Source organism: Mauremys reevesii, linkage group 13, assembly GCF_016161935.1.
Source record: "Mauremys reevesii isolate NIE-2019 linkage group 13, ASM1616193v1, whole genome shotgun sequence".
In the NCBI taxonomy this organism is placed as follows: domain Eukaryota; kingdom Metazoa; phylum Chordata; order Testudines; family Geoemydidae; genus Mauremys; species Mauremys reevesii.
Window position 1 is genome coordinate 31,934,242 of NC_052635.1, and position 23,984 is coordinate 31,958,225.

The following is a 23,984-nucleotide window of genomic DNA, read 5'->3' on the forward strand; positions in this document are numbered from 1 at the left end:
TGACATGCCACCTTTATTTAGAAGAAATAGCAAAAATTGTTCCAGTATTAATTGTAATTTTGTGATTGCTGTAGCTGCATTTACTGAAAAAAAGTTGGTTTTTCCTTTCTCCTGCATATACACAGTCCTTTATTAGATCAAGTAACAAATAAGATGGCAGATCACCTGCCCTGAAATCAATTTTTCATGTCACTAGTTGTAGTATGCGTGTGGGGAAACTCTCAACACAAGCGTGCCTTAACATGAATCCTAAAAATGAGTGAGATGTTTAGGACCCTGTACTAAAGATACAACATGATTTGAGTGCAAAACACTTAATTTCCACGTTATAAAACCGAGATCGTGGCTGCTGCTTTTCTCCCCTATGAAGGTGGCCACCGTCTTTGCTATAACCCTTCATGCAGCAAGGGGCAGCCCTTGATAACCCCATACGCATCTGACCTACTCCAAGGGATGTATCAAACGGCGCTGAGATAATCGCAGAGGCGAGGGCCTCACCCGCAGCGCGGGACGAGACTCACCACTTTTCAAGAGTAAGGTCTCTAAACTGCTTGTGTGATTGTTTGAAAGGACACTTTGAATTCTGTAGAAATGTTTAGTGAGTTCCCTTTCCCCTTCAGTTCCTTGACCCCAGAGAAAAGCTCTCTGGTAGGGTCGGGGCCTTACCGGGCATTTGAGCCCTTTGTGGACATCAAGAGAGGCACAGTCCTAGTAACACAGATACCGACACGAACCTGAAGAGAACCCTCAAGAGACAGACAAAAGCTGGTTGCTTGTAGGAGGGCCGCCGCCTTTGACAACAGGGCTGTGCGCAGCCGGGCCCTCCCACACAGCTCCCTCCCTCACCCTGGGCAGGGGTGACAGGCGGCGAGCACCTCAGCCCGGGCGCCGCTAGACTAGTCCCTTTTCCTTCGGCCTCTGTGCGGGGGGTCTCAGCTAGGGGCAAGGGGGGGGGTGTGATCCAAGGTCCCACTCGGGAGGGCCACACAAGGCCGCGTTCCCGCCCCGCTACCGCTGTTAGTATTTAACGCCCCAGAACTAGGAAGTCGGACGCCGGAAACAGAATGATTTAAGGAAAAAAATCGCTATCGGGGCCACCGGTTGGCGGGCAGCCGCGGAGGCCACTGGGAGATGAAGTTTAAAGGGGCGTGTGCGGCTCATCTGAGCACTCGGGGGTCCATGGTGAGCCGCGCTGAAGGGGCAGGGTCGCCTCAGGACTACAGGTCCCATTGTATCCCGCGCGGGTTAGAACTACACATCCCATAATGCCCCGCGGTGGCCGGGCTGAGTCCGGCTGTGGCTGGCGGCGGCTCTCGGAGAGGCTGGTTCCTATTTAAACTCAGGCAAGGAGGAAAATGGCGGCGAGGAGCTGAGTGTGGGGGACTTGGGGGAAAGGAGACGCTATCGAGCTTTGGCTCTCTTCCCTGGTGAGTAGGGCTGAGGGTTCACACCAGGGGTCGAGTCCTACCTCTTTCTTCTCCGCTTCCAGTTCTGGGGAGGCGGTGGAAGGACTATTGCTTGGGGGGAAGGGAACAGTGTGGGGCGAGGGGCGTCTCTGGCCCCTGTGCTGGCCGTGCCTCCCTTGGTGGCTGGGGTGGAGGGCGCTCCTCGTTTGTGGGGAGGAGAGGGCTGAGGGATTGTGAAACCTGCGGGTCCGAGCACACTCTCCCTCCCCTTGCCAGGAGAAGTTTGAGGGGTGTGTTTGGATGGCTGGGAGGGCGCTCCCTGCGCCAGCAGTAGAGGCTGTGGGGCCCGGGGACAGAAGGGCTACCCAAGTCCCTGTCCCTTATCAGGTACACTCCCAGGGCTGGCAATTTGGGTGGAGGTCCCTGTGGCGACAGCCGAAACTGCAGGAGTGCTCGAGGGTTTCTCTGCTGCTCCTTTCCGCCTCCTCTGAGTGGGGGGCGGTGAATTACTTGAGGTAAACTGGGATGAATGGGGGTCGGTGGGTGGGGACCGCGGGCCAGTCTGGATGTGAGATGATCTCAAAGCCCTTGTTTTGGTAAGTTTCAAGCGTGGCTTCTAGTCCTCGTCTCTCCCTCGGGAAACACTGGGTGGGAGGGATCGGCAATTTGAGGTGATTTCTCTTCCTTGTCTCTCTTGTCCTCTTCTGCCTCATAACCATGGCGAGTGTGTGGTGGTGGGAGATGGAGGCAAGACCCAGCTTCCAGTGTCGTAAGGTAACAGTGTAATGACTGGAAAGCTAAGGATGGTGGAGGGTGGCTACCGGTGTGCTTGGATCTGTGGAGTGCCGTCTGAGGCTGAAATAATTCTAGTGTCCTGTTCATTCTGTGGTTGCTTAGTCTTATTGCTGCTTTTCAGTGTGGTGGAAGCTGTTGCTTCTTAAAGCTCCGCACTTTACTCTAGCAACTTCATCAATTAAAATAGCCTTTGAAGCTATTTTTGTTCATTCAGATGGCTCCTCCTTTCCTTTTAAACTATTAGAAGGAAGTTCAATTTAATGCATGTATATACTTTGTCTAAAAGTTAATACAGAAAGAAAATGGAATCCTGGCTAAAATTGAAGTGGATCTTTAAAATGGACAAGTATCTACACAGTTTGTCTATAGTACCTTTCATCCAAAAAAAAATTCAAATAGAATTTTTTTAATTTGTTAAATACATTTTTAATATAAAGTAAATTACTAATGTTAAAATTTACTTAGTATTGATGGTGTCTTTGCTGAACATGACACAAAGATGCTTTAATTCTGGATATTTTTTTTTTAGTACTGCAGATAGCCACAATGTAATATATATTGTGTTTAGAGGGTGCAAAAAAACCCAAACAAAACAAAAGACTTTTACTAGAAAGCATCTGATATGACCATTACAGTACCTCCTTAATAGTCAATAACTAGTGATGGATTGTTGCTCTATCACTTCAGCTTCTGCCAACCATTCACCCCTCATTACTGCAGTTAACATTCTTGTTCTCCTGTTGATGTAAATACTAGCACCTTTGCTACAGTAATATGAGGTGAGAGAGTGGTGGTAGACCTTAAAAAAAAAATCCACAAAGAAATTCTTTTAACCACCACACCTGAGAGAAATGTGCAGTATTGAACAACAAGCAAACTACTTAGCGCATAAAGCAAAGCTGGAAGCAGCACTTTTGCTCATCTTGAAGTCTAGGTTTCTATTTTTTAATACGAAGATATAACACATGTTGCCTGTGGCTATATTAATTTGGAAATATGCATTGTATGCTAATGTTTTCAGTGCATATCACTTATCTGGCACCCACCGTACAAATAAGACAAAATTCAGAGTGGAAGAGGAAAGAAAGCTTGACTGCAATAGAATATTATCTTGTGAAGTCTTATGACTTTTTACAGTCATGCTGAACTAGAGGAGAGCTTTACAAGACGCACCTTTATCTTACTGATTTTTGTGTTACTGATGTATGAGGAAACAAATTGAGTGAGGCTTCAACAAAGGAAGACACCCTGGCTATATAAATTGTATGTAAGATGATATAGGATACTGTAGTCTGACACTGGAGGTTGCTTCAGGTTCTGCATTTAAATGAGTAGTAATCTAAGATGTTGTTATTGCAAAATATCCTACATCGCACCTTGTGTTGGTATAAGCTGCAGGAGAAATTTAATTGCAAAAATTAAAAAAAAAAAAAAAAAGCCCCAAGGAGGGAAATGAAATGGTTTAACTTAGTAAAATACTGGACATAGAGTTTATAAGAGAATGGAAGGTAGGCTTTAAAGCTGATTTCTGGGGAAAATTCTCATTGATAAGACCCTCCTGTTCATTTTTTTAATTTTTAAACTTTTTAAATCTATTGATGATGATTTCAACTTGAATAGTGTATTGAGGTGCAACTCTGAAAACTATCTTTATATATACATTCGCAATTTCATTTTATACATCAAATGTCTGCTACAGATTATATTCCAAATAACTAAGCAAAGGTGCATTGAATGGCTTTTTTTCCCCACTTAGAAAATGAAAAGGAAAAAGCTTATGCAGTTGTCTCCAAATATCTTGCTTAATTTAAAATTGAAGATTATTTCAAGAATGGATTTTTTTACTTTTATGTAATCCTATGACTGTTATCAACAAACTGACTTTTAAAAACATAGACAAAACTATATTAACTTGATTTCAATCTAATTAGTGTAGTTATTAAATTTCTTAAAGAAATTCTTTTTAAACGTATAGAATGACTACTGATGGTTTTAATCTTGACATTTAACAATGCAGAAGAGAACGCTTCATGCTTTTTGATGTGTACTAAATTCAAGAAACCTTTATAAGGAACTATTATACTAGTTAATCACTAATAACTTGTTTGTGAAACCATTCTCACTAACTTGCACAGCGTTACCCTTATGTAAAGCCTACTTAATGGATTGCCTTAGAATTTCACTTGAAGCACAAGTAGTGGCATGACTTAACTCTTCCAGTAGTCTTAAATTTAGTTTTAAAGGTGTTTGTTTTCCAGATCTTAAAAATGCAAAATTAAATCCTTGCTCTGAAAATCTTTAATATTTTTAATCGGTTAAACAATGATTTGGGTTCAGAGTTGGTCTAGAAGATCATGAGAAAGGAGTTGTTCTAAATAGGTCTCCAGTGGGATTTGTCTACATGTCAGGGCAAAGCTGCCATGTAGTTTAGACTTTACCAGAGACATGCTGGGGATCAATGACTGAAAAAGCATAGGGAAAGACTAAAGGGTTGTTGGTGTGCCTAAAGTCAGATTGACAAGTTTCTTTTGGCTTGCAAGTTGGACCTTGTTCTTTTGGCTTGTAAGTAGATCAACTCTTGTGGACAGGCAGAATACTGAATTGTAACTAATAGAGGAGCAGCTAGGCTGAAGGGGCAAAGTGTTCAGGTACCAAAAAAACACCCTTTGATGGCAGCTGTGATTATTACCAATAATGTAATCTTGTTCTTTTGATGAGAAACTGAATCAAGACTAAATCTTAAAATATGAGGGGGAAGGGGCTTTCCAGAAGTGCATTGACAAGGCATCTGTAAAATCCCACTGAGATGCTGTGTTTAGCTCGCTTTAAAGCAACAACAAAAATACTTTAAATTGTTCAATGGGGAAGGAACTGTTTCATGTTGCTGTGTTTGAAACTGAGACTGCCCTTTGCATAGCTTGATGTGTTTTTAAGTGTACATACAAAAACCTTCAGTAAAATTACCTTTACATCTTTATTTCCCCTGTTTCTTGGGTAACTGCAGACCAACATTTTCACATGCAACTTAAGGGATTGGGAGAAGTGGCATGTCACTTTTCTGCCTTGCTAGTTCTGAGGGCAGTAGCACTATCTTGTGCTGGCTGGAACTGGCTTTTTGGAACTGTCATTCTGACCTAGAATGTTTAGAGCCGGGGTGGCCAACCTGAGCCTGAGAAGAAGCCAGAATTTGGCAATGTACATTGCCAAAGAGCCACAGTAATGTCAGCAGCCCCGTCAGCTTCCCCCAGTGCCTCCCACTCACAGGCTGATCACCTCCCTCTCCCTCCCTCTTCCTGCACCTCCTGATCAGCTGTTTCCTGGCATGCAGGAGGCTTGGGAAGTGGGGGAGGAGGGAGAGGAGTGAGGGCATGGCAGGCTTGGGAGAGGGTGGGAAGGGGTGGAGTGGGGGCATGGCCTGTGGCAGAGCCAGGAGTTGAACAGTGAGCACTCCCTGGCACATTGGCAAGTTGGCATCTGTAGCTCCAGCCTCAGAGTTGGTGCCTATACAAGGAGCCACATATTAACTTCTGAAGAGCCGCATGTGGCTCTGGAGCCACAGGTTGGCCCACCTGGTTTAGAGTGCAGTGCATTCTTCTTCGAGTGATTGCTCGTGTGTATTCCACAGTATGTGTGCGTGCTAGCCACGTGCACCGATGCCGAAAGTCTTTCCCTTAGCAGTACCCATAGTGGGAGAGCACTGCTGCGACCCCTAGAGTGGCGCCTGTATATCGCGCTATAAGGGGAGCTGCGCACTCCCCCCCCACCCTCAGTTCCTTCTTGCCGCCAGTGAAGGTGGTCAGAACTTTGTGCTCCAGCTCTGCTGTAGCACTTCTAACCTTAGTAGGACAAGTCCACGTTAGTACTGGTTCAGCACATACACTTCATAGGGGTGCTGTTAGACTCGGTGGCCACGACCCCTGGGACAGGTTTGAGACACTCAGGTCTCATAGCTTCAGTCACGGCCTTCCCCGTGACGACGGCGAGGGTGTGCCTTCAAATATTAGGCCACATGGCAGCATGCACCTCCATGGTGTGACATGCCAGGCTCAGAATGAGGCCCCTCCAACTCTGGCTGGCCTCCCAATATTCCCAGGCCAGGGACGACCTGGACATGGTGGTCACGTTACCTCCCAACATGGTGGCTGACCTGCAATGGTGGTCCCTCCCAAGCAACATGTTACAAGGGATTCCCTTCCGAGAGACTCCTCAGAACACGTGGAAAGATGGTCAGTCCTCATGGACAATACAGCTGCGATGTACTACATCAACAGGCAAGGGGGCACGCGTTCTTTGGCCTTGTGCCAGGAAGCCCTAGACCTATGGGAATTCTGAATAGCCCACGATATCTCCTTGAGGGCGTTTCACCTACCCGACACTTGCACTATGCGAGCCGATCATCTCAGCAGGGTTTTCTCCCACCAGTATGAGTGGTCACTCCACTGGGAGGTTGCCCAGCAGCTCTTCTGAGAGTGGGGAGCTCCCCAGGTAGATCTCTTTGCTACCGCCAGAATCGTCTCTGCCCCCAGTTCTGCTCCAGGGCCGGGGTGGGCAGGGGGGCAATATCAGATGCGTTCCTGATTCGGTGGTCGGGCCACCTGTTTTATGCCTTTCCGCCCTTTCCCCTGATAGGCAAGGTCTTACAGAAGATGAAGGCAGGCAAGTCGAGGATTATCCTCATAGCTGCAGATTGGGCCCGGCAATATTGGTACAGAACCCTCCTGCAGCTTCTAGTGGCCTCCCCGCGCAGGTTGCCGCTTCGGCTGGATCCCCTCTCCAAGGAGGGGGGATGCCTTCTCCATCCCAACCTGGCCACGCTTCATCTGACAGCGTGGCTGCTCCATGGTTAGACAAGGAGGAAAGGAGGTGTTCGGAGGGTGTCGGGCAAGTTCTGCTAGAAAGCAGAAAGCCGTCCACACAACAGACCTACCTGGCCAAATGGTCTAGGTTCTCTAGGTGGGCGAGAGAAAGGGGTACTTCCTCATCATCCACATTGCTCCAACTTATTCTAGATTACCTCCTGTCCCTTAAGACCCAGGGGCTAGCTCCTGCCTTAGTCAGGGTACACTTAGCTTCCATTTCGGCTTTCCACCCTTCGGTGCATGGTCACTTGCTTTTTGTTGTTTTTGTTTTTTCCCATCACACAACATCCCGGTTTTTGAAAGGACTGGGACCTGAACCTAGTGCTCTCCTGCTTCATGAGTCCCCCTTTTTGAACCCTTGGCCACGTGTTCCTGGTCCCACTTATCATGGAAGGTAGCGTTCCTGGTGGCGATCACCTCAGCCTGCCGTGTCTCCGAGCTTAGGGCCCTAACCTTGGAACCTCCATATACGGTCTTTCACAGGGATAAGGTCCAGCTTCGCCCATGCCTGGCTTTTTTGCCAAAAGTGGTCTCGGCTTTTCATATGGATCAGGACATTTTCCTTCCGATACTCTATCCCAAGCCCCATTCCTCTAATGAGGAATGACGCCTGCACATGCTAGATATGCGTAGGGCGCTGGCCTTTTACCTAGACCGAACCAGGCCATTCCGGAAATCCCTGCAACTTTTCGTTGCATCTGCCGAATGCATGAGGGGGCAACAGGTTTCTACCCAGCAAATTTCCTGCTGGATCACCTCATGCATACGCACATGTTACGACCTGGCAGGGATTCCCCTTGCTGCCTATCCCGTGAAGACGCATTCTACGAGAGCTCAGGCTTCATCGGCTGCCTATGTAGCTCACGTCCCCATTCAGGACATTTGTAGAGCTGCCATGTGGTCCTCTGTCCACACCTTTTCCTCGCACTACGCAATCGTCTCCCAAATGCGAGATGATGCTGGGATTGGTAGGGCGCTACTCCGTCCTGGAAACTGTTAAACTCCTACCCACCTCCATCAGATATAGCTTGGAGTCACCTACTGTGGAATACACATGAACAATCACTCGAAGAAGAAAGGACAGTTCTTCTTCGAGTGATTGCTCCTATGCATTCCAGTTAGGTGTGCGCGTGCTGTGTGCACGGCTCGTCGGAAGATTTTTACCCTAGCAACACTCGGCGGGTCGGCTGGGCGCCCCCTGGAGTGGCGCCGCTATAGTGCCGAATATATACCCCAGCCGACCCGTCCGCTCCTCAGTTCCTTCTTACCGCCCGTGACAGTCATTGGAACAGTGGAGTGCTCCTTTGACCTCCACAGCCCTAGCTTCTCTCAGATTTCTTCGTTGTAATTATTGTATATAGTTCTTAAAATAGTTAGATTAGTTTACTAGTTAGTTAGTTAGGCGAAATTGGGGGGCCTAGCCCTTCTTTTCCCGAACCGGTGCAGGCTCGTGCCCAAGGCACCAGGATTCAAGCCCTGCTCAGACTGTCAACGGCCCATGCCGATAGGAGACCCTCACACCTCCTGCCTGCGGTGTTTGGGAGAGTCTCATCGTGCAGATAAGTGCCCTATTTGCAAGTCGTTTAAGCAGAGGACAAAGAAAGAGAGAGACTTGCGTTTTAAAGCAGCTCTTGATGGAGTCGGCACTTAGCCCTGCGGTGCCGACCTCAGCCGCTCCGCTCCTCTTCAGTACGGAGCGCCCCAGCGGTTCCTGGCCGGTCCCGAGACTGTGAAAACCCAGCAACCGGCACCGGCGTCCCGGCACCGCTCCCTCTCTCCTGCGAGGAAGCGTAAGCCGGCGCAGACGGCCACCAAGGCATCTGCACCAGGTCCGCTGGTCCAACCTCCGGCTCCGGCACCGACTCCGCCGGCGCCCAAGACAGGCGCTGTACCGTCGACTCAGCACCGCAAGAGCCGTTGAGTCGGTACCGCCTTGCTCCCCGGTACAAACCATGGTCGAGCTGCCTCTCCCGTCGACTCCCGAAACTTTTTTGACGGTGAGAGAGCTGATAGCGCTCACCAAGCCACAGCGCATCCAGCCCCCGGCACCGCTGGTGCGGGCTGTGAAGTCAGTGGTAAGCCGGCTATCATGCGGCCTCTTTCCCCCGACGGACGAGAGAGACGGTACTCCCGGTCCCGGAGACGCTCTCTGTCACGCCAATCCAGACCTCGGCGCTGGTCGCAGTCCCGGTACCGCTCGCCATCGCGGTACCGGTCGCACTCCCGGAGACTATCCCGGTCCCGCTCTCCTGACCGGCGGTATCGGCGCAGATCCGGCTCTCGGTACCGCTCCCGGTACCGTTCATCCCGCAGCCGCTCCCACCGCCGGGAATCAAGATCCAGGTCGACCTCCCGGCACCGGCACGGTCGATGGTCCCGATCTCGCTCCCGGCACCGTGACGACCAGTACCGTTCCAGGCGGGGGGGGGGGGGGCTCGTTCCTCCCTGCTTTGCACGGAGGCAATGCACCTTTGGGACTTCTGTATAACCCACTCTATTCACCTGGTAGCATCATTTTTTCCAGGAGTGCAAAACACGTTGGCCGACCATCTCAGCAGGTCATTCCTCTCCCACGAGTGGTCAATTTGCCCAGATGTTATCCACACAGTTTTCCAGAGGTGGGGTGTTCCCCAAATAGACCTGTTTGCCTCCAAAGAGAACAGGAAATGTCACCAGTTCTGTTCTTACCAGGGTCGCTCACAGGGCTCCCTATTGGACGCATTCCTCCGCTCCTGGACGGGTCACCTGCTGTATGCCTTCCCTCCGTTCACCCTCGTACACCGGGTGCTACTCAAGCTCCGGAGGGACAGGGCCCGCCTCATGCTCGTCGCTCCGGCCTGGCCGAGACAGCACTGGTACACCCTGCTGTTTGACCTCTCGGTGCGGGATCCCATTCCCCTCCCCTTATGGCCGGACCTGATAACACAGGACTTCGGCAGGCTTTGCCACCCGGACCTGCAGTCCCTCCATCTTACAGCTTGGTTTCTATGTGGCTGACCCGAGCAGAGCGTGACTGCTCTGCGGCGGTGCAGCAAGTCCTGATGGAAAGCAGAAAGCCTTCCACTCGATCGACCTACCTCGCGAAGTGGAAGCGTTTCGCACTCTGGTGCAATCAGAAGGGTCTCAATCCTTTCGCAGTCCCTATTCCTACGATCCTGGACTACCTCTGGTCTCTCAAGGAGCAAGGTCTCGCGGTCTCCTCCTTGAAGGTGCACCTGGCGGCAATTTCTGCCTTTCGACCTGGCGTAGGAGAACGGTCCATGGTTTCCCGCTTCCTTAAGGGACTAGATCACTTGTACCCGCCGATACGGCGTCCTACACCCTCCTGGGATTTGAAGTTAGTTCTAGCCAAACTTATGGGAGCTCCCTTTGAGCCCTTGGCCACGTGTTCCCTTCTCTAGTTGTCATGGAAAACGGCCTTTCTCATTGCTATAACATCAGCAAGACGAGTTTCCGAGCTTCACGCCCTAACGGCTGGTCCACCGTATACCATCTTCCATGTGGACAAGGTACAGCTTTGGCCACACCCGGCCTTCCTCCCTAAGGTGGTGTCGGCCTTCCATGTGAACCAGGTCATTTTCCTCCCGGTTTTTTCCCCCCCGTTTTTTTCCCGAAGCTGCACGCCTCACGTCTTGAACAACAGCTTCACAGCCTCGACGTCTGCAGGGCCCTCGCGTTTTTACATAGAGCGAACGAAACCCTTCCGGCGTTCGCCCCAGCTGTTCGTAGCGGTTGCCGATTGCATGAAGGGCAAGCCGGTCTCCTCTCAGAGGATCTCCTCCTGGGTGATGGCATGTATCCGGACATGCTACAAGCTTGCTCACGTGCCAGCTAGCCGTCTCACCGCTCACTCTACGAGAGCGCAAGCTTCTTCTGCCGCCTTCCTGGCCCATGTCCCCATCCAGGACATCTGTCGGGCGGCTACCTGGTCTTCGGTCCACACCTTTGCTGCCCACTACGCGTTGGCGCAACAATCTAGAGACGATGCGGCCTTCGGCTCAGCAGTCTTACACTCTGCCACGTCTCACTCCGACCCCACCGCCTAGGTAAGGCTTGGGAATCACCTAACTGGAATGCATAGGAGCAATCACTCGAAGAAGAAAAGACGGTTACTCACCGTTGTAACTGTTGTTCTTTGAGATGTGTTGCTCCTATCCATTCCAGACCCGCCCTCCTTCCCCACTGTCAGAGTAGCCGGCAAGAAGGAACTGAGGAGCGGACGGGTCAGCTGGGGTATATATTCGGCGCTATAGCGGCGCCACTCCAGGGGGCGCCCCGCCGAGTGTTGCTAGGGTAAAAATCTTCCGACGAGCCGTGCGCGCGCCGTGTGCACACCTAACTGGAATGGATAGGAGCAACGCATCTTGAAGAACAACAGTTACAACGGTGAGTAACCGTCTTTTATCTGTTCTGTAACTGGTGTTCTTTGAGATGTGTTGCTCAGGTGTATTCCACATCCCGCCCTCCTTCCCCTCTGTCGGAGTTGTCTGTCAAGAAGGAACTGAGGGTGGAGGGAGTGCGCAGCTCCCCTTATAGCACAATAGAGCTGCCACTCTAGGGATCGCAGCCGTGCTCCCCCACTACAGGTACTGCTAAGGGAAAAACTTCCGGTGCACGTAGCGAGCACGCACACCTACTGTGGAATACACCTGAGCAGCACATCTCGAACGCCAGTTATGGAACCGGTAACTGTCCTTTCCTATGCCCTCTGCTAGCCCCAACACCTTCTCTAGGTAACACAGGACTAGTCTGCCTTTTTGTCACTGGGATTCCCTTGTGCCCCCTCAGAGAAGTATAAATTAGTTAGTTTGGCTTGAGGATGTGGCTTTTAGGCCAGAAAAATAAATATATTCAGTATTTCCAGAAACCAACTTTTTTATATTTAGGTTGTAGCAGGCTTATCAACCTCCCTATATGGCCCAGTCACTCCCTAGATGGGAGACAGAGCAGCTGTGGGTTATATACTCCCCTGGCCAGCATGTTCTTGGTAGTCTAGTACAGTTGCTCTCAACCTTTCCAGACAACTGTACCTCTTTCAGGAACCTGATTTGTCTTGCCTACCCCAAGTTTCACCTTAAACTACTTGCCTAGCTACCATTTCTCAGGTGAAGTACCTATGCTGATGGGAGAATCCTTCCCATCAGCTTAGATGGTGTCTTCACTGAAATACTACAGTGGCACAGCTGTGCTGCTGCAGTGTTTTAAGTGTAGACAAACCCCTAATGTAGACCAGGCTTATTGCATTAACTTCACACCTTTAGTTGATTGGTCTTAACTTTCCTGAGTGTCCCAATTTAGACATGGCATGAGCTTGCCTGTCCTTGACCGCGGACAGCAGTGCATTGGTTTAACCTCTGTTTGCCTTTGGAAGGATCTCTGCAGCCATAAGGCTGGAAATCTAATTTTTTTTTTTTAAATGAAACCATACCTTTTAGAAAGTGAAGAGGGTTGTCTGAGTAAAATTACCTACTCATTCAGGGTAATGGGGTTTTTCCAGCGTTGTGGTAAAACCTATTCCATTGTCTAGGGTGAATTTTTTTTTTTCTTCATTATAACTTAGTGATGTGTACCTCTAAAGCAGGGGTGGGCAAACTTTTTGGCCCGAAGGCCACATCTGGGTGTAGAAATTGTATGATGGGCCATGAATGCTCACAAAATTGGGGGTTGGGCTGCGGGAGGGGGTGAGGGCTCTAGCTGGAGTTGCAGGCTCTGGGGTGGGGCCAGAAATGAGGAGTTAGGGTGCAGGAGGAGGCTCCAGGCAGGGGTGTGGGTGGGAGGGTGATGGCTCTTGCTGGGGGTGCAGGCTCAGGGATGCAGGAGGGTGGGGTAGGAGGGGGATCAGGGCTGGGGCAAGGGGTTTGGGTATGAGAGAGGGTCGAGGTGCAGGCTCTGGGCAGCACTTAGCTCAAGCAGCTCCCAGAAGCAGCAACATGTCTCCTCTCTGGCTCCTAGGTGGAGGCGTGGCCAGGCAGCTCTGAATGCTGCCCCATCTGCAGGTGCTGCCCCTGCAGCTCCCATTGGCCTCGTTTGCTGGCCAATGGGAGCTGCCGGGGGCAGCGTGCAGAGCCCCCGGCTGCCCGTATGCGTAGGAGCCAGAGTGGGGACATGCCGCTGCTTCCAGGAGCCGCGCAGAGCAAGCCCACGATCCCACTTCCTGGCAGGACATTGAGGGCTAGATTAAAATGTCCGAAGGGCTGGTTGCGGTGAACAGGCCAGAGTTTTCCCACCCCTGCTCTAAAGCTTATTTGAAGGGTCATAAGTGGGCAAGGGATAGTGTCTACAAAATGTAAAATATTGTTCATTTGTGGAGAATTCCAACTAAACTTCTCTCAATGTTTCAATACTTCAAAACATCTAGAAAATATCCAGTATTGCTAAACTCAAGCATTTAAAAAAAAAATTAAATATATTTGCCCTGTGATGAACCTTTAGGATTCATGTGCTCAAGCTTGTTTCTGCAACCATGAGAGTTAGAATTTGTTTTAATGAAAGCTGGCATTCTCAGATGATGCTTCCAGCAGCTTTCTTTTAAGAAAAACACAAACTGAGACACTTAAATGTAGTATTGCCAGCTTTCATGATTTTATCATGAAACTATTTCCCTGCTCTAAACTTGTACAAATTGCACAAGACATTCCATCTCATTAAGATGTCCTTGTAATGGGATACTTTTCTTCCCTAGGTGAAAACCTTTGCTGCCTCTTGAGTCACAGAGTTCTGAGAGTGGTTAGTGAATGCTAGGGATTATCATTGGTTAGGGTGTTTTAACAAATCACTTCAGAAATCATTCTTTTAAGGTAGCTTTTCAGTGAAGAAGGGAAAATCTGAGAGGTAATCTCAAGGTAGTTCAAGCATTGTTCTGAAAATTCACCAGTCCTAAGAAGAATGAAGACTGAGCTTGGAAGGTTTCTAAAGATTTAAATTCCAGTAAAAACTGCAGAAGAGCTCTCTGGATTGCCCATGTCTGTAGCTGCTGACATGTTTAACCCATGTGTTCCTGATGTACATAGGCTGGATGGTGTTGCCCACTTCTTTCTTGGACTCTGTAGTTACAGTAACTTTGTTATATACATACAGAATGAATACCATATATACTTGATCATAATCCGGTTCATTTATAAGCTGACCCCCCCTCCCCCCCCCAAGATGGATAAGTAAAAATTGAAAATGTTGATGACCCGTTAATAAGCCAACCCTATAATTCAGGGGTCAGCAAACTTTGGCTCCTGGGCCATCAGGATAAGCCACCAGTGGGCCAAGATGGGTTGTTTACCTTGAGTGTCCACAGGCATGGAGTTAAACCTAAGTAAACCAAGTGTCCTGGCGCACCAGCTGCTTACCCTGACAGGCCGGGACAGCAACTGATGGGGACACTTTTTTTGGGGGGGAGAAGTTGGGGGGTCAGGGGAGTAACCCCTGTGACCACTCCCACATGACCCCACCCCTAGCCCAGGATCCCCACACTCTCTGGACTGGCTGGAGCTGCTCTGGCAGGCTGGGCAGTGCGGCCGCAGCCTGCTCTGGCGGGCCAGACCCTGCGGCATGGCCACAGCATGCTCCGGTGGGCCGGGTGGTGCAGCCACAGCCTGCTCCGGGGGGTGGGGCTGAGCAGCATGGCTGCAGCCTGCCAGCCCCAGAGCTGCAGCTGCTTCAGAGGCTGGGGGGAGAGCAGTGTGGCCAGAAGCAGAGAGGCTCTGGCCCTGCCTCTTCCCTTCTGGCTCTGCTGGCTGTGCTGCCTCTCCTTCCTCCCTCTGTTGGGGGGAGGGGCTGTGTCCCACCTCTCCCTCTCTATACCCGTTCATAAGCCGACCCCCTTCTCTGGTGCTTCCCTTTTTTACTAAAAAAAATCGGCTTATGAACGAGTATATACGGTATTTAAATTTACCACTGAAAACAGAGGAAAAATACCAAGAATAGTGGCTAAGTAATGGGTAGGAAGCTTGCAGTTGTATTGTGGTGCTTATTGTTACAAAACAGTAATCTACATTTGTTTATAAGCTGTGTCAGGGAAGTGGGGATACTAATGGCCGTAGAGCTCAAGTGGTCATTGCTTTTAATTCTACTTAATTAGAAGGTAAAGCATAAAACGATCTGCCATAGTGAGGTGGTGGATATCTGTTCATAGGATACTGAAAACAAGTAATTCTAATTAAGTGTAATTGATACTCCTGCAAATGCAGTAGCGAACACTACTGCAGGGCCATGTAGTATATTTTTAAATTCTAAAACAATATGTTTATGCTATCGCTTCTAATATAGGTAGACACAGTAATGGGCTTCCTAAGTTTCTTTAAGATCTGCATGTGTCAAAAGCAGATTTTCTTTATATTCTAACTTTAAATTGAGGGGAAAACTTCCCCAAGAACTACTTGTCAAATAGCACTAGAGGTCTGGAGAGTAATCTAAACACTGCACGGGTATAAAGCTCTGTTGTTCAGTCCCATTGGCCAAATACTGAATGAGCTAAGCTGTTTACATACAGATAATGGTGTGAAGTCAAGTGCAGCTTCCAGTGCTGATTTAGCCCGAAAAGCATGGTCACATTTGATAGAAGTGCATCAATCAACATTTTTGTTTAGTGTCCTGGCAGTCATAAAAGTTAAACACTTATCTCCCTAATGCTATCTCTGACTCAATAATTGAGCTGACAAGGATTTGAGAAAATATTTTTGGTTCTTTTTTTGGAGGGCTTTTGTTAATGGAGACAAATAAATAATTTATTTAGTGATTGCAGAAATGTAGGCAATTTCAGGAGGGGTATAATACAAATAAGTGCTCTATCCTCATCAGTATTTTAAAATTCCCACTGTAATTGGTGGTAAACTGTTAATAGTTAAATGTATTCTCTTTCCCTGGGTGGTAGGTGTAGGTAGCAGAGGATAAACAAATCATACTGCACACTTTATTAACTGTCCAGTTTTCAAAAGAAATATGTAGATAGTTGTCAGGGATGATCTAGGCTTACTCGGTCCTGCCTAAGTGCAGGGGGTTGGACTACATATCCTCCTCCACCACCACCACCACCAGTCACTCACCTCAAGAGTTCAGGACGTTAAGGGGTACTTCATCAAACAACATTCAAATGTTTACTTAAGCTTTCCACATTCATATTTGGGGTTCCTCAGCTTTCTTTTGGTCTCATTGTCCCCAGTCTTTGCCACCCCGGCTCTTGCTTGATTTTTAGAGTACACAAGTGGTTTTTGTTAGTTTAGTGCCTGCAGGGAATTGTTCTGAAGGAACCAGGTTCTCCAGGATGATTTTTCTCCATTTTGTTACTCTGTAGCTTTCCACATTGTATTTTGAGGAAAGACTTTTCTGAGGTGAAGTACTTTCAGGACTTCCTCCTCTCAGATGGTGGAATGTGTCCTCACAGTGGATGTATTGGATCGTGTATGTGTGGTGGTTTATTTGTCTGCATGTAAACTGAAGGCATCCTCCCTTGCTGATGGAGGAGCAATCCTGGCAAAGTACTATAGTGATGATGTGGGAGTTGGCTTCAAAGTCCCTCTGATAGTCCTGCAGAACTGATTTCAATATCAGTTTGTGTACCTGGCTTCAGTTTGACCATACAGGGGTACGGTACTCTGCAACTCAGTAACATGGAGCATGACTGGTTGCTGTGTGTTTTGGGATCAGCTCCCCATTTTGTATTGATCAGTTGCTGAAGTATACAATTCCTGGAGTTCACTTTCTTTTTCAGCTTCTTGATGTGCTCTTTGAATGTCAGTGTTCTATCTAATGTGACCCTGATGTCTGTAGTGCTCAAGGATTGTACCATCCTGTGATATGTGGAGTTTTTGCTTGGCTTGCTAGTGTTGCAGGTGGAAGATGCACGTATGTCTTGCAAGGGTTGGCATTCAGAAATGAAGTGCAATAGTATTTTCCAGGTATACTCAGGGAGCTAGTTAGAATGTGCTCAGTGTCCTCAAAGATTTCTGATTATCTGCATAAATGAATCTTTACATGTTAGAAGATTTCTGGTTAACTTTTGTGTAGACATTAAACAGCGTTAGGGCAATCCATTCAATTGAGTATGCTATAGACTTTTCTGACCATCCATCCTGACAAAGAAATAGTCCAGAACACTTCCATGCTCAAGAATCTATCTTGCCATTTCTCAAAATTTTTACTAATATCAATAGAAATACACAATGGTTTGCTGTTTTAGGCAGCCCACAGATTAACAAACACAGCCTCTTTATTTTTGCTGGTTTTGGAGCCATCTTCAATAATTTGACTTAAGCTTACAATTTGGCCACCATGTGAATATCCTGGGCAGAAATTAGCTTGGTCATCAGTCAGCTCTCCTTCTAATGTTGGTGCTATGCTACCATTATAACCTGCTCATATAGCTTGTAGGTTAAGCAGAGTAAAGATATTGGGATGGTAACTCTGGAATTGAGCAGAGCAACCACTTCTGTGTGTCCACACAACCTGAGTGTTTCATTGTCTCCATGCAAGAGTTAGTCAAGCAGCCACTTCTATGCTCTTTTTTCCCAAAGTGTGATAATAGTTCATTAGATACATAGTTGCTTCCCACAATTCAGGGTTTTTATGACTATTGTTGCTCTTCAGTGTTGAGCTGCTTGTTGTGGACTTTGCTGTCTTTAGAGAGTGTGCAAAGTTTTGCTTGTTTCATTCTGTTTACTTTTTGATTTACTGTTGTGAATGAGTTGGTGTGATTTGGATGGGAGAGACTACGGCAAGGTACTTGGGCTGTAATGGATCAGCTTGTGGGGGGGGGCAAGAGAGGTGGTGGGGGGGTGTGTGGTTTATCTTATTTTTTTTTTTCTATGGCACAGGGTTTGTTTCAGTCAGCGCTCTCCAGCTGCTCCTTTCCAATTTCTCTCTCAAGCATTTTGCTGAGCCTAATAGCTTTTTTTCACCAAGGGGATCCAAATCAAATAGTTTTGAATCTTGTTGGTGGCTTGCCTGTTGTGAATGCCCACGTACATGTGTCTGACACATCTGGGGATGTATTTTTGGGCAGTCTTCCCACACCAGGGAGACAAATTCTATGTAGTGCTTGCATATTGGAGTAATGTTACAGAAGGTTTCATCCAGTTCAGAGGAAAAGCTTCTTGAGGTCCTTTCCAGCCTTAAGTTTTTACTTTTAAGTAAATGGTACAAATGCATTGCCATTATGTATGTTTAAATGTTGAATATTCTGCATCCTTTCTCTTGTTTCCCCTCCCAATGCATTTATCCTTGCAACACAATGGAGTGTCTGCGGAAAAACTATTGTCTTCTTACTCTTCAATCTGAATTCAAACACAACACAAAAGCACAATAGCATCACTGTTACTGACTCTCAATTGCAGTCCAACTCCTACCGTCATCGTACACTACTACATTCAATATAGTGCATTTTGTTTAGCAACTATATGCCTACATTCAATATGGTGTTTTTAACAAAATACAGAATCTTACTGAAGCTCTTGCTGTATCTAATCTGGGAGGCTGTCAACTTTTATGTAGCTTATGAAGTCTGCAAAATAAGGAGATTGTACTTTGCGTATTTTCAGCACCTGGTGTTGGCATGTACATAACTTGGTGATTACTATATGTGCAATCCTCTAACTTTAAAACTTTCTATTTTAATCAGAATCAATTTTTAAAATCTATAATTGCAGATGTATAACTTTGAGCAGGCTAAAAGTAGTCTTGTTTAAATTAGGGAATAACATTTTTAAAACAGCATCCTTCTTTTTAAAGCAAAAAAAATAAAATCTAAGTAATAAAGGGAGGAAACATAACCTAAACATCTCTTTAGATGCTAGGAACGTTACATGGCGTTGTATATTGATATACTGCTTTCTTCATTTGTAAATCAATGATGTACAGCTATTTATAGTTGGGCTTGTTTAAAAACCTTGGTTTGTAATTAAAACTCCTCATCTGGAACTGCTTTCTTAAGAACATAACTAAGTAGAAAGGATTTTATTTTTATCTTTTTATTTGGGCTAATATAAATATAATTTATTGGCCTGGATATTATTGATAAAGTATGGCTCCAAATCAGGGAAATGAAGTCCAAAACAGCTCTTTATGAACAGTTACCCTCTTATGTTTAATAAATATAAAGAATATGCCCTTATTAAGGGAAAGAAGGACATTAGGGTTGAACTAGAAGACTTTTATTGTATTGAGCAGTCTGCTTTATTCAAGATCTAGTTTTCTGTATACAGCTGTACTAACTTGGTGAGCTTCCAACGGTTCTAGATCATATGTATAGCTTGTCTGGAAATCATTTTGAAAGGCCCTTCAAAATATACTGTACTTATCTGGACTTCAAATGAAATTACTAAATCCCTAATTACTACTTCCCTCTCTGGTGTGGTGTTTCAAAATGGCTATGTAACGTTTCTCATACACCTCTACCTCGATATAACACTGTTGTTGGGAGCCAAAAAAACTTATCGCATTATAGGTGAAAGTGTTATATTGAATTTACTTTGATCCACCGGAGTGTGCAGCCCCGCCCCCGCCCCGAGCTATGCTTTGCCGCATTATATCCAAATTCATGTTATATCGGGTGGCGTTATATCGAGGTAGTGGTGTATTTTGGTTCAGTTCTCTAGGTTTTTATTGCTATTGGTGATGCTTTTATCTCAAAACTTGTTTAAATTATGGGCTCTATCAAGTCAGAATTCTAGAGCTGGTTGGGCTTTAGTTTTGAGAATTTGTTTTATAGATCTCTTAAGCAGTGGAAATTTTCCAAGATTCACAAAAAATAGATTTGAGGTCCTGGCCTTATAACTGCCTTATAGGAAGAGAGATAGAAAAAGGGACCGCAGACATTCTGGATGTCAGCCTGTTAAATTTTCCGCTAGTTCCTTTAATAACATGCAGGCATGCTTATGCTATTGGTATTTCGGTCAGCAGTTCCACTCTGAGTAGAATTTCAAGCTTCTCAGTTAGTGATGACATGATTGGCCAGAGTTTTATAGAGAGCAAGGCATAAGTACATTTACACTTCCTATTAACACTATGTTCCTAATTAACAATGCTTGTAATTAATAGGTGAAATGAATTATTATTACACAAAAACAAAGTATTATTGGATCTGTGCAGTGTGTAAATACCCATGTTTGGGGCTATCCCTTTTTTCTCTTCCTTTTGGCATCCAGATTGTCAATCTAGACTATAATTTAAAACATGAAGGATTTTATATTGCAGAGCTGGAAATTTGATTGGCAGTTCTGTAATACATTCAAGAAAAAAGGACCAGCTGGTGAGCAAAAGTAGTTTAGATTAACCAGTGGGTTAATCTGACTAACCCAGAACAAATCTGCTGCCCAACATTTTGTGTAGAAAAAGGGAATTTCCGTACTGAATAGACCTGAGGTCCATTAGAAGCACAAGATGCTTTGGAGGATGCCATATTAGGCCTCATCCAGATCTGTAGTAATAGACTGTTTTAAACATTGTAGTGGAAGAGATTAAACCTTATGCAGTTTTTGTCAGTTATTACTCTGGATGTTGATATTCCCTCTAAATGTCCAGTTCCTTTTTGAATATTGAATTCATTTAGGCCAAAAACGTTACAGATTAATTACACATTGTTTGGAAAAAGGATTTTCTTCTTACCTGATGAATTTCACAATTTTTTTTTTTTTTTTAATTTCATTGAATGTCCCTTTGCCTTTTCTCTTGTGAGGCAAGGAGACCAGAAGTTCCTAGTCTACCTTCTCATCTTAAATTCTGAAATATCCTTTCGGACATGGGGTGAGCAGTACTGCCCACAGTTTTCCAGATTAGGCCACAGCATTAACTTTTGTATAACAGCATTTTAATATTCTCTGTATTATTCACTAGCCCTTTCCTTGTGTAACAGTACACCTTGTTTCCTTTATTTGACCACAACTGCACATTGAACAGAAGTTGCTATTGAGCTGTCTGCAAGAAGGACAAGAATTTATTCTTTGCCTTTTTGTGCACCCACAATATAAGAATTTTTAAAAATCTTTATTCTGCAATTGATCTGCCTCAGCTCAAGATTTCCTCCACTGACTCTTGTCTACAATCTTGTTTAACTTGTCGCAGGTTATTTACATGTGAAGGTGTCTTATGAGAACAAAGCCAGAGAAGAGGATGCTTTCAGGCCACTTAGTGGACGGTGCATAAACATTTTGTAATCCACCAAGTCAAGAATAGTCTGTCAGAACAAAACTCGTTTTCTAGAAGGCTCTGACAATCAGCTTGTTCTTTGAAGCTAATGTAAGCTATCAAAACCCCAACTTCAAAATACAGGCAGTAATGGGTCAGTCCATGACGAGTTTGACTTATAACTTCCAGACATAACTGCTAGATCCAATATACGGCCAGCTGTATAAGTTGAGACTGTAACTGCCTGGGAGGGCTAGTGGTGGCTAGAAAACATTGAGCTCACTCAGCACTAAAAGTCAGATATAAACTGCATAAGTGTGGATTAGTGGCAAGAGTAAATGTTCTGTAGTTGATAAATACAATCAAGGTCTGACCATGTCTAGAACAGACTCCCACTCCAAAAGTAGAGTGGCTTCACCTGCTTCTGGAGCATATGCCTCCAGGCCTTGAGCAGGGCTCATGGAGGTATATATAACACCTAGGTTTCTTGCCTGTTTTATCATGTGAAACTTTTTTTTTAGACCTCTCTCTTGTGCTATTTAATATCTTTAATCTAACTTTCTTAAAATGTAGTAATTACAAATCCTAAAATGCTAAACTGTATATATCAAAGTTAAGGTGTGCAAGAGTCTTACTGAAAAACAACTCCACTCATTTGAATGAAGATTCCTATTTGAATTTTACTTCAATTCTATATCTATTTACTAGAATACTGCAGAACACTTGAAATCAGACTGAAATGTATTGAACACTGAATTTCTTCAGTGGTTCTGCATAAAATACTTTTTTGTAAAGTTCATTTTTGTATTCCTTAGAAATGAATTCCTAATAAGTTCATTTTAAAAATACATTCTGGAGCTGAGTAAGCCTGTGGCATGCTGGACTGTCTTTCAAAATAAGACTTTTGGCTGGCTTGGAAATACTAACGGTTGTCGTCTTGGTTTGTTTCAGCACTCCATGAAAAGTATTTTGAGAAGACCAGTTTTTAGAAAGCTACCACTACACTATTTCTGAACATCAAAAAAGCAGGTAAAGTTCTGTCTATGAAACACTAATTCCAGTGCATATGTCTGTGTAATTGCATTACTAGTAACTTTAAAAGTTATGTAAGTGAACAAGCAGATATTCTTAATGCCCTTTTGAAGAGGGAATTTAATAGAGCAATGGAAATTTACATAATGCTTTGTAAAATATGAGGAAGAAGGCCAGTGAGGAGTGAGTATATTACTTTTTGCCCAAGTGACTTCAAATTTTATTAAATCTTAATATGAGATCTTTTAAAAGCAGTCTCTCCAGGCACCAGTGAAAAGGGTTTGGCCATACCCACCCCAAGCTGTCAAGTGTCCCCCCTCTCATTTTCTTAATGTCTTTTTTTCATGTTCTATTCTAGAGCATTCTAACACTTCCTGAGTTTAGGAGGCCTAGGCCTATTGTATTCCCAAGGCAACAGCCCCATGTAGAGTAATTGTGTGAGGTGACCACCAGGCTTCATGCAAGTGCCTAGTCTTTGTTGATAGCATTTCACTGAGTAAAAGATGATAGAAGGCTCTCTCATACATCCTTCTTTTAGCACATGACTAAATACAAGTTGCATTAGTTTTAACAACTTTTAAATTTAAACTGTTGTAAACCTATCTTTAGACACTTATTTGGGTTCAGATTAAACCTGTTCCTAATTGACTTAAGAAAAATTGAAACAATCCTGTCTTAAACTGGCCACATGACCACCTTCACTTGTTCAACTAAATTGGCTTTGAAATCAGCCTTTAGTTCAACCTATGCAGCTTTCACATATAGAAAAGTCCTTACCCTAACAAAGCAACTTTTGACTGACAAGATAATTATAGAAGTTTTTTTATAATTTCCCATTACCCAAGTAAATGGGTATGAATATTATATTGTAACATGCACATGTTGAACTGAAACTTTTATATGAAGCCACTGTTTCCAAAGACTTCCTGTTCCCCTTAAATGTTTAAACCTAGTTTTGGGGATTGTTTTGTTACTTTTTTTTAACCTATCTGAGGCAAAATGCTTAACATTTTGGGTTGGAGGAGCTGTTGGATTAGTTGAGGTGTCACAGGGTAACTGGCTTCTTTAAGAGGGAGCTTGGTCTAGTGCACCTGTGATTGATTAGTTGCCTCCTAATTGGGCTTAGAAGAAGGCACATGAATCTTACAAGGGAGGAGGCTGGGTGAGCCAGCATGTGAGGCGCAAGGAAGGGGGTGACTGAGAGCTGCCTAGGATAGACAGGGAAGCTGCAGAGAGTGGGAAGGTCTGCAGGACCTCATTGTGAATAGTGAGGCATTATTAGGAGATCCAGGGGCAGGAGGGCAGATTAGCTTACTGATCATCCTGAGCAACTGCTGAACGCTGGAAAAAATAGAGCCTGGACTGTTTGGATAGAAGTTGAGACTGGTTACTCAGATGGATGGCCTGGAGAACGGAGTCCTGGAACAAGCACAGAAAAGAACTGAGAACCAAATGCTGGTGGACTCATGGGTGGGTGTTCTGGAAGTGATCCCTTTGGAGAGGGAAATGGAAAATTGCTGTCTTAAAATGTTTACTACAGAAATGGAAAACTGGGTTTGATCATTAGGGTTCTCAGGATTACTGCGCACCTGCATGAATAAGTCTTGCCCATAGGTGGGTCTTTGACTCGAATAGTGAGAGAGATTTTCCCTTGGTCTAGCCAAGAGCACAACTGAAGTAGGGCACACCTGTTATGCTGCAGGGGGCACCCAGTTGGAGTCACCTTATTATAAGGTTCTCTGGGTCAATTATTCTGCTGTACCAGTGGAGCGTATGGTTTATC

General features: G+C 45.6%; 1 protein-coding gene across 10 annotated transcripts in view; it reads left to right on the forward strand.

Annotated features, from left to right (window-relative positions):
- The first annotated feature begins 1,038 nt into the window (after positions 1-1,038).
- The window catches only part of NCOA3 (nuclear receptor coactivator 3), a 162,389-nt gene continuing 139,443 nt past the window's right edge, over positions 1,039-23,984 (forward strand). For 7 of the 10 annotated variants that reach the window (XM_039498862.1, XM_039498861.1, XM_039498870.1 and 4 more), the window contains exons 1-2: positions 1,189-1,427; positions 22,121-22,198. The gene's annotated coding sequence lies outside the window, so the exon portion shown is untranslated. The other 3 variants (XM_039498864.1, XM_039498867.1, XM_039498866.1) reach the window with 3 other exon arrangements.